This window comes from Cetorhinus maximus, chromosome 11 (genome assembly GCF_964194155.1).
Source record: "Cetorhinus maximus chromosome 11, sCetMax3.hap1.1, whole genome shotgun sequence".
Classification (NCBI taxonomy): Eukaryota; Metazoa; Chordata; class Chondrichthyes; order Lamniformes; family Cetorhinidae; genus Cetorhinus; species Cetorhinus maximus.
The window spans coordinates 64,596,377-64,610,772 of record NC_135889.1 but is presented as its reverse complement, the minus strand read 5'-3'; the positions used below and the strand labels follow the sequence as shown (position 1 = coordinate 64,610,772).

The window sequence follows — 14,396 nt, the reverse complement described above, 5'->3', positions numbered from 1 at the left end:
AATATAGGAAACACGACAGCCAATTTATGCACAAAAAGCTCCCACAAACAGCAATATTATTATGGTTAGATAATTATTTTGTAATGCTAATTGAGGGGTAAGAATTGGCCAGGCCGACAGGGATAATTCCCCTAGTCACCTTCAAAGTAGTTTAATTCATATATGGGATTTGGGCATCACTGGCTAGACCAGCATTTATTGCCTGTCCCTAAATGTACTTGAGAAGATGGTGGTGAGCTGCCTTCCTGACCCACCGCAGTCCATGTAGTGTAGGTACACGCACCACGCTGTAAAAGAGGGAATTCCAGGATTTTAACCCAGCAACAGTGAAGGAATGGTGATACATTTCCAAGTCAGGATGGTGAGTGGCTTGGAGGAGAATTTGTAGGTAGTGGTGTTTCCATGCATCTGTTGCCTTTGTCTTTCTAAATGGTAGTGGTCATGGGCTTGGACGGTGCATTCTAAAGAACCCTGGTGAGTTGCTGCAGTGCCTCTTGGTGGTACACACTGCTGCCACTATGTGTCGATGGTGGAGAGAGTGAATGTTTGTGGATGTGGTGCTAAGCAAGCGAGCTGCTTTGTCCTGGATTGTGTTGAGCTTCTTGTCTGTTGTTGGAGCTGCACTCATCCTGGCAAGTAGAGAGTATTCCAACACACTCCTGACTTGTGCCTTGTAGACAGTGGACAGGCATTGGGGAATCAGGTGGTGAGTTGCTCACCGCAGGATTCCAAGCCTCTGACCTGCTCTTGTAGCCACAGTATTTATATGGCTAGTCCAGTTCAGTTTCTGGTCAATGGTAACCCCCAGGATGTTGATAGTGGGAGATTCAGCGATGGTATTGCCATTGAGGATCAAGGGGCTATGGTTAGATTATCTCTTGTTGGAGATGGCCATTGCCTGGCATTTGTGTGGCACAAATGTTACTTGCCGCTTGTCAGCCCAAGCCTGGATATTGTCCAGGTCTTGCTGCATTTGGACATAGACTGCTTTAGTTTCTGAGGGGTCACGACTGATGCTGAACATTGTGCAATCATCAGTGAACATCCCCACCTATGACCTTATGATGAAAGGAAGGTCATTGATAAAGTAGTTGAAGATGGTTGGACGTAGGACACTACCCTGAAGAACTCCTGCAGTGATGTCCCGGAACTGAGATGATTGACCTCCAACAACCACAACCATCTTCCTTTGTGCTAGGTATGACTCCAACCAGTGGAGAGTTTTCCCCCTGATTCCCAATGACTCCAGTTTTGCTAGGGCTCCTTGATGCCACACTCAGTCAAATGCTGCCTTGATGTTTATGGCAGTCACTCTCACCTCACCTCTGGAGTTCAACTCTTTTGTCCATATTTGAACCAAGGCTGTAATGAGGCCAGGAGCTGAGTGACCCTAGTGAAACCGTACTGAGTGTCACTGAGCAGGTTAGGATAAGCAAGTGCCGCTTGATAGCGCCATTGATGACCTCCTTCCATCACTTTACTGATGATCAAAGAGTAGATCGATGGGGCGGTAACTGGCCGGGTTGGATTTGTCCTACTTTGTGTGTACAGGACATACCTAGGCAATTTTCTACATTGTCTGATAGATGCTAGTGTTGTATCTATACTAGCACAGCTTGGCTAGGGTTGCAGCAAGTCCTGGAGCACAAGTCTTCAGTACTATTGCCAGAATATTGTCAGGGCCCATAGTCTTTGCAGTATCCTGTGCCTTTAGCCATTTCTTGATATCATGTGGAGTGAATTGAATTGCATGAAGACTGGCATCTGTGAAGCTGGGGACCTCCAGAGGAGGCCAAGATGGATCATCCACTCGGCACTTCTGGCTGAAGATGGTCGCAAATGCTTCAGCCTTAACTTTTGCACAGATATGCTGGACTCCCCCACATTGAGGATGGGGATATTTGTGGAGCCTCCTCCTCCTCCAGTGAGTTATTTAAGTGTCCATCACCAGTCATGACTGGATGTGGCAAGGCTACATAGCTTAGCTCTGATCTGTTGGTTGTGGAATGCTTAGCTCTGTCTATCACTTGTTGTTTATGCTGTTTGGCAGGTGAGTAGTTCTGTGTTGTAGTTTCACCAAGCTGGCACATCATTTTTTTTTCGGTATGCCTGGTACTGCTCCTGGCATGCCCTGCTGCACTCTTCATTGAACCAGGGTTGATCACAGGCTTGGTGGTAATGATAGAGTGGAGGATATGCCAGGCCATAATGTTAGGGATTGTGGTTGAGTACAACTCTGCTGCTGCTGATTACCCAGAGCGCCTCATGGATGCCCAGTCTTGAGTTGCTAGATCTGTTCGAAATCTATCCCATTTCGCATGGTAGCTGTTCCAGACAAGACAATGGAGGGCATCTGCAATGTGAAAATGGAACTTCGTCTCTATAAGGACTGTGCAGTAGTCACTCCTACCGATACTGTCATGGACAGATGTATCTGCGGCAGGCAAGTTGGTGAGGATGAAATCAGGTAGGTTTTTCCCTCTTGTTGCTTTCCTCGCCACCTGCCGCAGACCCTGTCTAGCAGCTATGTCCTTCAGGGCTCAGTTAGCTTGGTCTATAGTGGTGCCACCAAGCTACACTTGGTGATGACATCGAAATTCCCCACCCAGAGTACATTCTGTGCCCTTTCCACCCTCAGTGCTTCCTCCAAGTGGTGTTCAACATGGAGGAGCATTGATTCATCAGCTGTAGGGGGGCAGTACATGGCAATGAGCAGGAGCTCTCCTTGTCCATGTTTGACCTGATACTGTGAGACTTCATGGGGTACAGAGTCAATTTTAAGAACTCCCAGGGCAACACCCTCCTGATTGTATATCACTGTGCCGCAACCTCTGCTGTGTCTGTCCTGCCAGTGGGTCAGGATATACCCAGGGATGGTGATGGTGGTGTCTGGGACATTATCTGTAAGGTATGATTCCATGAGCATGACTATGTCAGGCTGTGGCTTGACTAGTCTGTGAAACAGCTCTCCCAATTTCGGCACAAGCCCCCGGATTTTAGTAAGGAGGACTTTGCAGGGTCGACAGGGCTGAGTTTGCCGTTGTTGTTTCCAGTGCCAAAGTCAATGCCAGGTGGTCCATCCAGTTTCAGTCCTTATCCCATTTTCTGTAGCAGTTTAATACAACTGAGAGGCTTGCTAGGCCATTTTAGAGGGCATTTAAGAGTCAACCACATTACTCATAGGATCTTTTACATCCATCTGAGGGAGCAGGTTGGGCCCTCGTTTTAACCTCTCATTGGAAAGATAGCACCTCCAACAGTGCAGCACTCCCTCAGCACTCCCTCCTTGGAATGACAACCTTGATTTTTGTGTTCCAGTCCTGGAGTGGAACCCAGAACCTTCTGAATCAGAGGCAAGAGTGCTATCAACTAAATCACAGCTGACATTCTTCCCATTCAGCTTAATGAAATGAACAAAATGTTTCATTTCAAGAGATGCCGTTGAATTAAATCTTATGTACACTCCATTTCTGAGACACACCCCACAGAAAGTAACATGACTGGACAGAGATCAAAGTTCTGATTTCACAGAACCATTAGATGATAAAGCATTGACTGATAAAACCATAAAAGACTTTTAGTTCACAATGTTTACTACTTTCACAGTCATCACAATATAATTCAGAGATAAAAACAAAAAGCTAAAAGCTACTGCGGATGCTGGAAATCCAAAACAGAAACAGAATTACCTGGAAAAACTCAGCAGGTCTGGCAGCATCGGTGGAGAAGAAATCAGTTAACATTTCGAGTCTTCATGACCCTTCGGCAGAACTGAGTATAGTTAGGAGAAAGGCGAAATATAAGCTGAAATACAATATAATTCAGAACCACTGTCACAGACAGAGTTTATGTCTTTTCTTATTGTGTGATCAAACTATTTTACGTGTGTGTGGTTAGTGTTTTAACCTCAGAGTGGTTTGTCCCAATTTCAATAATTTCCAGCAACAAGTTTTTGTGAATTTAAAAACAAAGAGGATTATTTACTATCACACAGTTTCCCCAGAGGTTTGAACATGATGTTTCACACAAAATATCATACACACCAAAATGAGATACAGATGAAGAAAGAAACAATACAGTTACTAAGTGGTATTATTTCAGTCTATTACGTAGTAGGCCTGTTAGCTGAATTGATACCTTAGCTGGAGTCAAGGTCTTGTAAAGCAGAGAATTCTCAGCAAGCTGAGAGATTTCTTGCAGTTGAATTGCCAGGTGTCGGCTTTCAGGTGAACTTGAAAATGGAACTGGTTGGGGGAGAATCCTTCTTCCACTTTCAAGGCATAGCGGTTTTGTCTTGGCTGCGTAATTGGTTTTCAGCTGGTTCAATGGCTTTTCAGATGATGTTTCAGATGGTATCTCACATGGTGTTTCTGACTGGAACAGCTCCTGCTGTTATTTTTTTAAAAGAATGGGTAACAAACATGGCTGCCCTAATCATGTGACCAATTCCAAGTTCAAAGTCCCTTTTCCCAAAAAAGGTAATTTTTTTTCACATTTTGTGTTTTAGCCTTTCACACTTTGAGAGCTTTTAAAAGCCATGGCTTTTTTTAATTGAATGACCCCATTCAATTTAAATTACTCTTTTGAATGCCTTTGAGAAAAGACATTGGCTGGGATTTTCCATGCCCGCTGGTGTCGGGCATGTTCGGTGGCGTGAGCGGACAATATGGCAAGAAGGCCAAAAATTGGTTTCACAACGTCGTGATACCAGTTTGCGATCGGCCGCTCTGCCCGCCAATGGTGGGCTGCGTTCCCTGCTATTGGGCTTCAGGAACCTCATAATGATATGCTGTTGTATTACAATAAGTCCAGCCCGCCAGACTCAACCCCCGCCCCCCACTGGATCGTCCGCCCACATTGGCAGGAAAACATGTCAACATGTTTCACAACAGCATAGATAAGACATGCACTTGGCAGGCTGCACTTCACTCAGGACTTCAAGGTTTGTTTGCCTACCTTGCTTTGGTCAGCACTCGCAGTCATCAGCAGCAGACTTCACAGACAGCACCACATCACTTTTAGTGGGGCTCACGGGTAGGTCTCTACCTACCAGATCAGCCATATGTGAGTGGCTTTTCACCAGCTGCAGAGCAAGGTCTTGCTTGGGGAAATGGGAGAAGTGGCCTCAGGCAAGGGAAGAAGCTGCAGGGCGAGAGCTGTACTGGGGAAGGAGGGTAACCCAGGGTGTGTTTGGGGGCACATGTTGATCTGCGCAAGTGGCCTCAAGATGGTGATGCCGAAGTAGGCAGTCTCCAGAGGTGCTGGGGCCAGATGGACATATGAGAATGGGTGGTGATGTCCCTTGAGCTGACAGTGAGTGGGATGCCAGTGAATGTGTGATGGGATTGAGTGTGTGAGTTTAGAGTGATGAGATGGTTGCCATACCCTGGCTGCACGGGTGAGATCATTCATCCTCTATCTGCATTGGATGGCCAACCTCTTCTGTGCAACATTGGCACCGATCACCACTGTCATCGGCTACCAAGCCGGAGTGGTTTACTAGCTTATATTTCATCTCATTTCTGTATGTCTTAGTTCTGATGAAGGGTCATACAGACTCGAAACGTCAACTGTATCCCTCTCCACAAATGCTGTCAGACCTACTGAGTTTTTCCAGGTATTTTTGTTTTTGTTCTAGATTTCCAGCATCCGCAGTATTTTGCTTTTATATTATGGTAATGTAACTGCCCCTCATGCAGCCAGAGCAGGGGTAGAGGACATCATAGCAGGCCTCCACAGCATCCAAAAGGCGCTTGAGGGCTGCAGGCATCTTGCCTTTCTGGGCCATGTCTTCTTTGCTGCAGCCCTGGGCTGGAAGCACTGAGTGTGTCTGTACTTTAAATGTGGTGCCTGGTGTGATGAAGCGGTGACGAGATAATGTGGCAGGCGAATGAGAGCCCGCCCACCATGGAAATAGCCTGTTTCCCAGGAATGCATAAGTAATGCGCGGGGTTTGGGATGATAAGCCGTGAAAACCTGCCACTGTAGCCGACGGGTAAAATGTCATTTTACCCACCCGGTACTACACTTAGTGCAAATCTAGGATGATTCCGCCCATTGAGTTTTGATGTCTTTATGGCCCAGGGTGAAGCAGAAAGGCAATAGTCTTGTTCTGTTGTCAGTTCATTCTTAACAAAGGGATTGGAGAATTTCACAAGTGGCTGCATATCCATATTTTAGTTTAGATGTTTGCTTGAGTTTCAAATCTGTCTGAAGCCAATATTGCCAAAGTCACATGATGTATTGTCAGCCATCTTAAAAGCTGTTGTGTCCATTTTAAAATACAGCTTTAAATTTTGTTATATCCTCATGCCTGTACTGGGCTTGACAACCGCCTTTATCATTTTATAACTCTAGATTGCTGACATACATAATGTTTCATGAAAATACAATGTTCATGGCAATGGCATATTATGTAACATATTTAGAGGTCACTTTGGCTATCATTTACAAAATATATGTTATCAGAATGTAAACGTTCACACACTACCAATCAATTTTTTCCCATTTACTTTCCTACTTGTCAACATAAACCTACATCTCTACCAATCCCCAATAGGAAGGCACTGTCGCCTGATCACTGAAGAAAGAGTGCAATTACAGGATGGGAAGTTTTTAAAGGCATCCTAAAAAAGACTTGCATTTGTATAGCACCTTTCAGGATGTCCCAAGGCGCTTTACAGCTAATGAACTACTTTTGAAGTGCAGTCACTGTTGTCATGTAGGAAATTCAGCAACTAATTTGTTGCCAAGAGCCCACAAATAGCAATTAAATAAATGACCAGATAATGGGCAGAGTTTTACGACAGCGGGATTTTACGTTCCCGCTGTCGTCAATGGGATTTATAACGGCCCGCCGCTCACCGAAACAGGGCCATAAAATTCTGCCCAATCTGTTTCAGGTCTTCATTGAGAGCTAAATATTGACTCAAACAACAGGACAATTCCTCTGTACTTCTCTGAATAGTGCCATGGGATCTTTTACATCTACCTGAGAGGGCAGGTGGGGCCTTCATTTAACATGTCATCCAGAACATAGCACCATACTCCCTCAGTACTGCTCTGAGGTGCCAGTTTAGAATATATGTGTTTAAGTGTTTAGAATATGTATTGAATTCATAGCCTTCTAACTCAGACATATCGTGGAGTCTTCTGGTCCCGCCAACCGTGGGAATCATGGCAGGCGGCAACATTTAATTTGGTGGGAGGCAAAAAATTGGATTCGCAATAGTGGGATGAACTGTTTGAATTTTATTCTCCCAACTTTCAAGGTGGGTTAAATGCAGGTCAAGCTTCCCAACGAACATTGTTGGGAACCCCATTTGCATGTATGCACATCTCATGCATGCACGTTCAATAAAAGGCCACCTCGCTGGAATTAAGTCTGCCCTTCAAATTAAGTTCCCCGCCAGTGAGAATATAGAATGTTTATTTTTACCACTGTACGTAAGTGGTGTGCACTTGGCGAGCTTTATTGAGGTCAGTAGATGCTGATTTTCCTTCTTTGGGACTTCACATAACATCACTCATATCGAGTGCCGATAGTAAAAGCGGCGCCAAGGCTGGACATGGGAGGTAGGCTAAACAGGGTAAAGGGGGGGAGAGATTGTCTTAGAGGGCAGCATCGTGGTGTCAGCGGTGGGTTATGGAAGGTGAACTATGGGACTAAGGAATTAACTGGTGATAGGAGGAAACAGTCACAGACAGCGGGGGTAGTGGAATGCGGTAGGGTCGCAGGTCCAGGGTGAGAGTTTGGCAGTTGAAGGTCTCATGGTGGGGGGTCATGGAGGAGGGCTAGACAGATGGCTTGGATAATGGGATGGGGCAGAGTCATGGTGAGGCATGGGGATGGGAACAGGTGTCAGTTCTGAGGGGAGGCAAAGCATGTGGAGGTGGATCATGATAGGGTCCAGGGTAATGGGGGAAGGTTCAAGGATGACAGGGGTGAGGAATGCTGATATTAGGTGGCTCAAGAGTGATGGGGGAAGCTCGTGGGTCACAAAGGTAGTGCAGATGGTGGTGGATTGAGTCTGGAATGTGACGTGCACCACTTTTCAAACCTGACCTTGACCATTTGCTAGGCAGTAAGTGAGATCCCTCAAAGTGAGAAGAGCATCTTTTCTGGTGAGCGGAGTTCAAGGTCAGCCAACTAAAGGGACATGCTAATAATTATGGGGCAACTGAATGTCAACCATGCTCTGTTGTATTCTCCTCTTTATGGTGAAGCCCACACAGCAGCAGGTTTGTTCCCAACTCATGGGTCTCATAACATTGAGATCCCAGCAAGATGTGGAGCTGCCATTCATTCTGTGCCATTTGCCAGTGTCAGTCAGTGGCAGGGAGGTAGATGCCTCCAAGAGGCACAGCTGGGCAATGGCAGCCAACTCATGACTCCAAGCCTCCATTCTCCCAGATAAATGGTCATGGCTAGCAAGGGCTCTTTCTACGCTGCCAAGGTAATGGTCTCTCTATGCAGTCTCAAGGGTAGTGCAGGCAAGCAGAATAACGTGAGGGGGAGCTTCTTGCACATGGCTCTTATCACCCTGATTAAAGAGCAATGTCCCCATGTGCATTCATGTATGAATGGGAGGAACACCCATCTCTGGTCCTCCAGGATATCCATCACCTGGAAGGGGTGGGGTGGGATGCCATGTCTAGACAGAGGCCAGGTGAAGGGCTTAGAACTGGTCTGCTGGCTTTGAGATGGAAGGAAACCTGTAAAAAAACATGCTCACTAAATTTATCACCTCAATTCATTCACAGGTCCACTGAGATGTCGATGATGCTGGCTGCAGGCACTATGCCTTTGTATTGGCTCTCATCCAGATGAGGAGGAGAGCCCACTGGCACAGGGCCAGGAAGAGCAAGGCCTGAGCAGCAAGGGCCTCAAGAAGGTCAAGATGTTGGTGAACAGGGTATACTGCAACGGTGAGCATTGGCCTGACCATTAGTGTATTGCAGGAGATGTCCTTACCTAGAAATGAGCGAGAGGTAATGCTTGAGGCGCCTTCATATGTCCCAGGATGTGGTTGCTCACATCTGCTAGCTTCTCCAGGACGAGCTGTGGCTGCAAGGACTCTAGAGAAGTAATGCAGAGATCCTGGCCTGCAGTGAGTAAATGTCTGCCCAGGTGACCTTTAAATATGGCACCAGGGCCTTCGACCCCTTGAGGCAACAGCGGGGCAGGCAACTTCCTGCCTGCCCTGCCAAGAGATTCACTGTGCTCTTCACGGATTTATAATTAATTAGCTGAACAGTGGAAGATAGTGTGTGTGTTCAGCTGTCCAACAGGAATCACGCTGACTTTCCCAGCCGCCAGCAGGTTTAGACTCCAGAACAGAAGATTCCACCCATAAATGCCACCACTGAGCCAAGGCTGCCTCAACATAAAGAGGTAAATAACTGGTCAATTTAGTTTCCCTTTGTAACCCAGGAGCATTGGGCATCACCTACCACCATCTCAGAATGAGTTAGGCTGTTTTCTTTTACATTTGAACAAGATGGAGTTCCTGATATAGGACAACTAAGATTGGGAAGCATGGTTCAGAGTAGTACCTAATATGCTCCCATGATTGGAAACAGAAGGAGATGTAAAGCCAAACCAAAACGTTATTAGGTTAGGAGCTTGAAAGGAAACAGCGGATTCAACGAGTTGTTGACCTGTCTTGAGGGCAAATGACCTCGGTTGGTGCAGTGATTAGAATTCAAGGCAATTCAGCATCCAGCCAATTGGGATTATGAGGCAGATCCAGGCATGCTTTGCAAGGCTGTTTGTTAATCAAAAATACAGGCTAGCTAGTTGAAGTCAGAGGCTACTAGGACAAGGGTTCTGAACCATTTTGCTTCTGAGGCCCTCCTCCCATGTTATAAAAATTCCCTATGTAACAGAGCAGAAATATATTTTCTGTATAAAGATTAGTTATACAATTGAACATGCATTTTTTTTTGTTTTACTTACTGACTAGAAATTTGGCCGCATAAACTACAGTGCATACTGAGGGAGTGATGCATTGGGAGAGGTTGGAAACTGGAGGTATGAAGCAAATGTTGAGCTTTTGTGTCCTGGTAACAAGTTGAAGGTCATAAAAAAAGCCTTCTTTAATATGCACCATTGGGAACAATTGTGTCATAGAATTAAGAATTGGAATTAAGAGACACTCCTTTTTAAAAGATATTCAATTTTATCTCTCTGCACTATTGTTTAGGGTTTGATTAACTTAAAATAGCAAGCAAGCAATTCAGGAAACAATCATAATTTTGAGCATTCAACAAGTTTTTTCATGAGTATGAAAGAATTCCACAATGCTTGTGACATTTAAAGTTATACTTTTGAATAAGCAAAACTACCTCTAATATATGCACAATCATTAAGTGTATTTATGATACAAATGATTTAAAATCCAATCATTTATTAACACCATACCCTTTAGTCAATAACTAGAATTTAGATACAATGTTATTTTTCTACCATCATCAGGTCAGAGATAAAGTGACAGATAACATGACCTTAACCAGGTCCTAAACCCCAGCACTACTGGCGGCCACTGGAGTGAATGAAGGTACAGAAAAAGCTCTCCTTTGGTGATATTATCATTGTTGGTTATTATTCACACACTGCTGTTCCTTACTGAATGAATCGAGGAAAACTGTGATCTTTTGATAATACTGGTGATAGTCTCAATGTACCTACTCCCTGTTGACTCAGTTCCAGTGCATCTCTCTATGCACTGATAACCATGTCTGTAGCAAAATGCCCTGACCTGAACTGACCTCAGCTGTAAGTGCTTTGCTGATTGGCTTTGTATTTACATGTCCAAAGAGAGGAATAAAATGAACAACCTGATTGCCAGATATAACCCAGAAGTGAAAGTTAGGAATAACCTAAGGGTCAGGGAGCCAGCAGATTGAGATGATAGAGTTTCTATTTGTTGTTTTTGGCAGCTCCCTCGAAATCTTCTTGCAGACCCTTAGGGAACCACAGATCCCCATTTGAGAACCAAGTACTAGGGGATAAGAGATCTGGGAATGTTAAAGAGACCATGATCCTATTGATGCAGGAGAGACAGGTGGCCTGAATAATAGATGGGCACATGCAGTAACTTGGGCCATGGTAACCTGGGGCTTTGTTTGTCTGCATAGTTGGCATCAGTCTCAGATTCTGCAGGGTTTGAGACACAGATATCATGAGAAAGAGAGAAAGAAATACTTGTATTTATATACAGTAAAATTTGTTATCAGGTATTGTACCAACTGGAAACCACTGCTAACCAGAATATGTGACATCGGCCTGTCTTGAACCTTTCTCTCTTTAGCAGCTTCTGAGACCCTCCTCCCATGTTCTCACCCTTAAGCTCAAAACATTGCTGCAAGTACAATCTGATAATGGCGCAGTGAGATCAATGGGGCATCTAGGACTTGGTGAACAATGGGACCAACCTAACCAGTAAGATTTAAAGAAAGAGAAGGAAACAGAAAAGAAATATAGTGAATTAGAGTCAAATTAGATACGGAAAGAGAAATAAAGAGGGAAAGCAAGATTAGAAAAAAATGACAGAAAGGGAAAGTAGGAAAAAAATTGAAGCTTTTAAAATGCCAATTTTTAAAAACTTATAGGAATAATTTATTACATGCAGGAATCAGCCTACAGTTTCATGTTCTTGAATACCCTCGTGTTTCATTGCAGTTTACTACTACAGTTTAATTTCCTTTCTGAGCCAGAGAGGTTGAGCGGCATCATAGGAAAGTAAATCTCATAATTCAAAAGGTCCTTACATTCTTAAATACCTTCCCCAACGTTCTGAAGCAAGTTTAATTTGTTTTGTTGCAAATGCAAGACTCTATAAGATGGTTATATTTTAAACTGTTTCTTTTAATTTAAGATAAAGCGGAATGTCCTGGAATGGGGATAGTGAAATCATACTAAAACTCTGTATGGGGTCAGGTTCATGTGATTTAGTTGTCATGGGGAAAGAGGCCCAGGCTGAAACCTACAGAAAATCAAGTGCCAGTTTTCATAACTTGACTCAAAAGAATGGCAGCTGGTCTCAGACTCAGAGACCCAGAGGAGGAGACTGAAAACAATTGCTGCTGTTCAAAGCAAAGGAAGAGACTGATTTGTGTTAGCCACCAAATAGGATGCCAAGGGGAACTGATTTTTTGTTTGAAGAGACGAGACCTGTGGAAATTTAAGGACCAAGCCGCATGAGCAGACATTGCTGCTGGAAGTCAGTTTTGGGATACTCAGAAAACTGAGTGAAGAGACTTTCAAAGGACACTGCAAGACTTGCCCTGGTGTGGCTGGGGTAACGGAACCTGCTGAAAAGCCAGGGAGGAGTGTGGGGCTTAATCTACAAGGTTACATATCTGCTGAGAGCGTGAAGTAAAGTACAAACAGGTTGTAAAGTATTTTCAGTTGAATGAATTAGTTAATAAGCAAGTATCTGTTCTGTAGTTTGGTATATTAATTGCCTATTAAGTAATGTTTAGTCTATGTTGATTTTAGTTTGTTTGTTGCTGTAAAAGTCAAAAAAACATGAAACCTTGTTGTGCGACTCATTTCATCAGTCACTGGGAAATTCATGTCTCTTTTTAAAAGTTATCAGTCTCTAAGATTTAACAGCATAACAGCAGCAATTTCTTAAAACTCATTGGGAGGTTGATGGCAAGCTCCAGGTTTCACAAGGTTAAAGACAGAATGAAGCAAATCATTCAGCAATTTGTGAGAATCTGCAACTCACACATTCTGCCTCTCAAAAAAGTGTTGTGTTATTTACAGATTTATAATAATGTGCACACTCTATGTTATTTTCTCAGAAATTCTGGGCCAATATTCTAACCACAGAGCAGTAAATGGGGTTTGGAACCAGAATTCCTCACGTAGTGAATTCCCAATCACAGCCTAAATGGGTAAAGTTTTTAAGTTTGGTCATGTCCAGGCTGAATGAAATTCCCAAATCGCCTCTAATTGGAATGCTCACAGTCTGACATTTAAGTACTGTACTGGATTATAGGGTGGGCTCCCCGCACCCCAGTGTAAATGTCAGGGGTGAGCCAACCTCCACTTAACTGGCTCGTCTTGCTTTAATTTTTCAGGTGATGGCCCTTTAATTAATATAAGGTGAGATTTCTGTCTGTCTGTACACCAGCAGTGGCAGCAGGTGTGGTAGCCAGTGCTGGTACTACAGGAGGCCAACGTGGTGGCATTCAGCAGTGGATCCAGACATTAAGATACGTGTGGGATCTCGTTGGGGCTATCAGCAGGGGCATATGGGGGGAGGCATGTTCAACAGTGAAGGGAATGCAAGGGTCGACATGGGGAGGCAAAACTGTGGGATGGGGCCTCCAGATGACACTGGGGGCCCAGCCAGAGGCACCTTCCCACCCCCCAACTTTAACTGGCCTGCAGCCCGCATGGTTAAACCTGCACTTGGAACACAGGCCTCTGCCACCACCAATTAAATCAGGGTGGCAGTGAGATGAAGCCCTTAGTTGCCAACTTATGGGACTCAATTGGGCAATGGACAGGCAACCCATCCAACACCTCCCCTGCTTCCCGTAAAATCAGAGTGGGGTGCACGGGCCAATGGCAGACACACCACCAATGGCACCATGCCCTTACATACAGGTCCACCCACTTGCTTCCCCACCCTTGGGTGGCCCATAAAATTCAGTACATTTTTATATGCATTTTGTAACAAAAAGGTATACAAGCAAAAATTAAATGTAATATAATATAAAATATGTTATTAAAATATAGAATGTCTACTGCTTTGAATCATTTGAAGAACTATGTGCATCTCAGCTGATCCACTTTAGTTCCTAAATAGAACGTCATATCTGGCCCAGGAGGATAAAGACCTCACACTGAGGAAAGAGCAAACAAAAAATACCCAAACTCTAAAATTCGGCTTACCCTCTTCTGGTAGGTTCCTGCTGGCCCCAGTCTCCCGGTATTAAAATTTAAACAAACAAGTTGTCTGAGCAGAAGGATTTTTGCAGAAATTGGAACATTTGTTTGTTCTTCACCCAGTTTCTCCTCAGCAAGCTCGGTGCGCGCGCCCCCGCCGCTCAGCGCGCGCCTTTAATTTTTTTTCCGTTCCGGACCACCCCGAACTGTCCACAACTTTCATTCGGGAAAAGCAACAAGTTGAACGCTAAGCTTTATCTTACCTGTCTTTTCCACTTGATCGCCGAAAACAGGTGCCTTCCAGGTTAACAGTTTCACCTCGGGCTTAATAATTAACCAGAACTTGATGAGCCGACGCCTTCGACAAAGAATTCACCGAGGGTAATGCAAACCCGGGGAGTCAATGCGGATGGAAATCAAAAGGCTTGCTGGAAGCAATGTATAAATTACCGGGGGAGGTGGCGGGGGGGGGGAACAGCAGGACACAGTG

General features: G+C 44.6%; 1 protein-coding gene across 14 annotated transcripts in view; it reads right to left on the bottom strand.

Moving 5' to 3' along the window:
• Positions 1 to 14,036, bottom strand: part of myo3b (myosin IIIB) — a 655,750-nt gene extending 641,714 nt beyond the window's left edge. For all 14 annotated transcript variants that reach the window (XR_013577968.1, XR_013577969.1, XM_078552132.1 and 11 more), the window contains exon 1: positions 13,913 to 14,036. The gene's annotated coding sequence lies outside the window, so the exon portion shown is untranslated. The remainder of the gene's footprint in view (positions 1 to 13,912) is intronic.
• Positions 14,037 to 14,396: the final 360 nt, after the last annotated feature.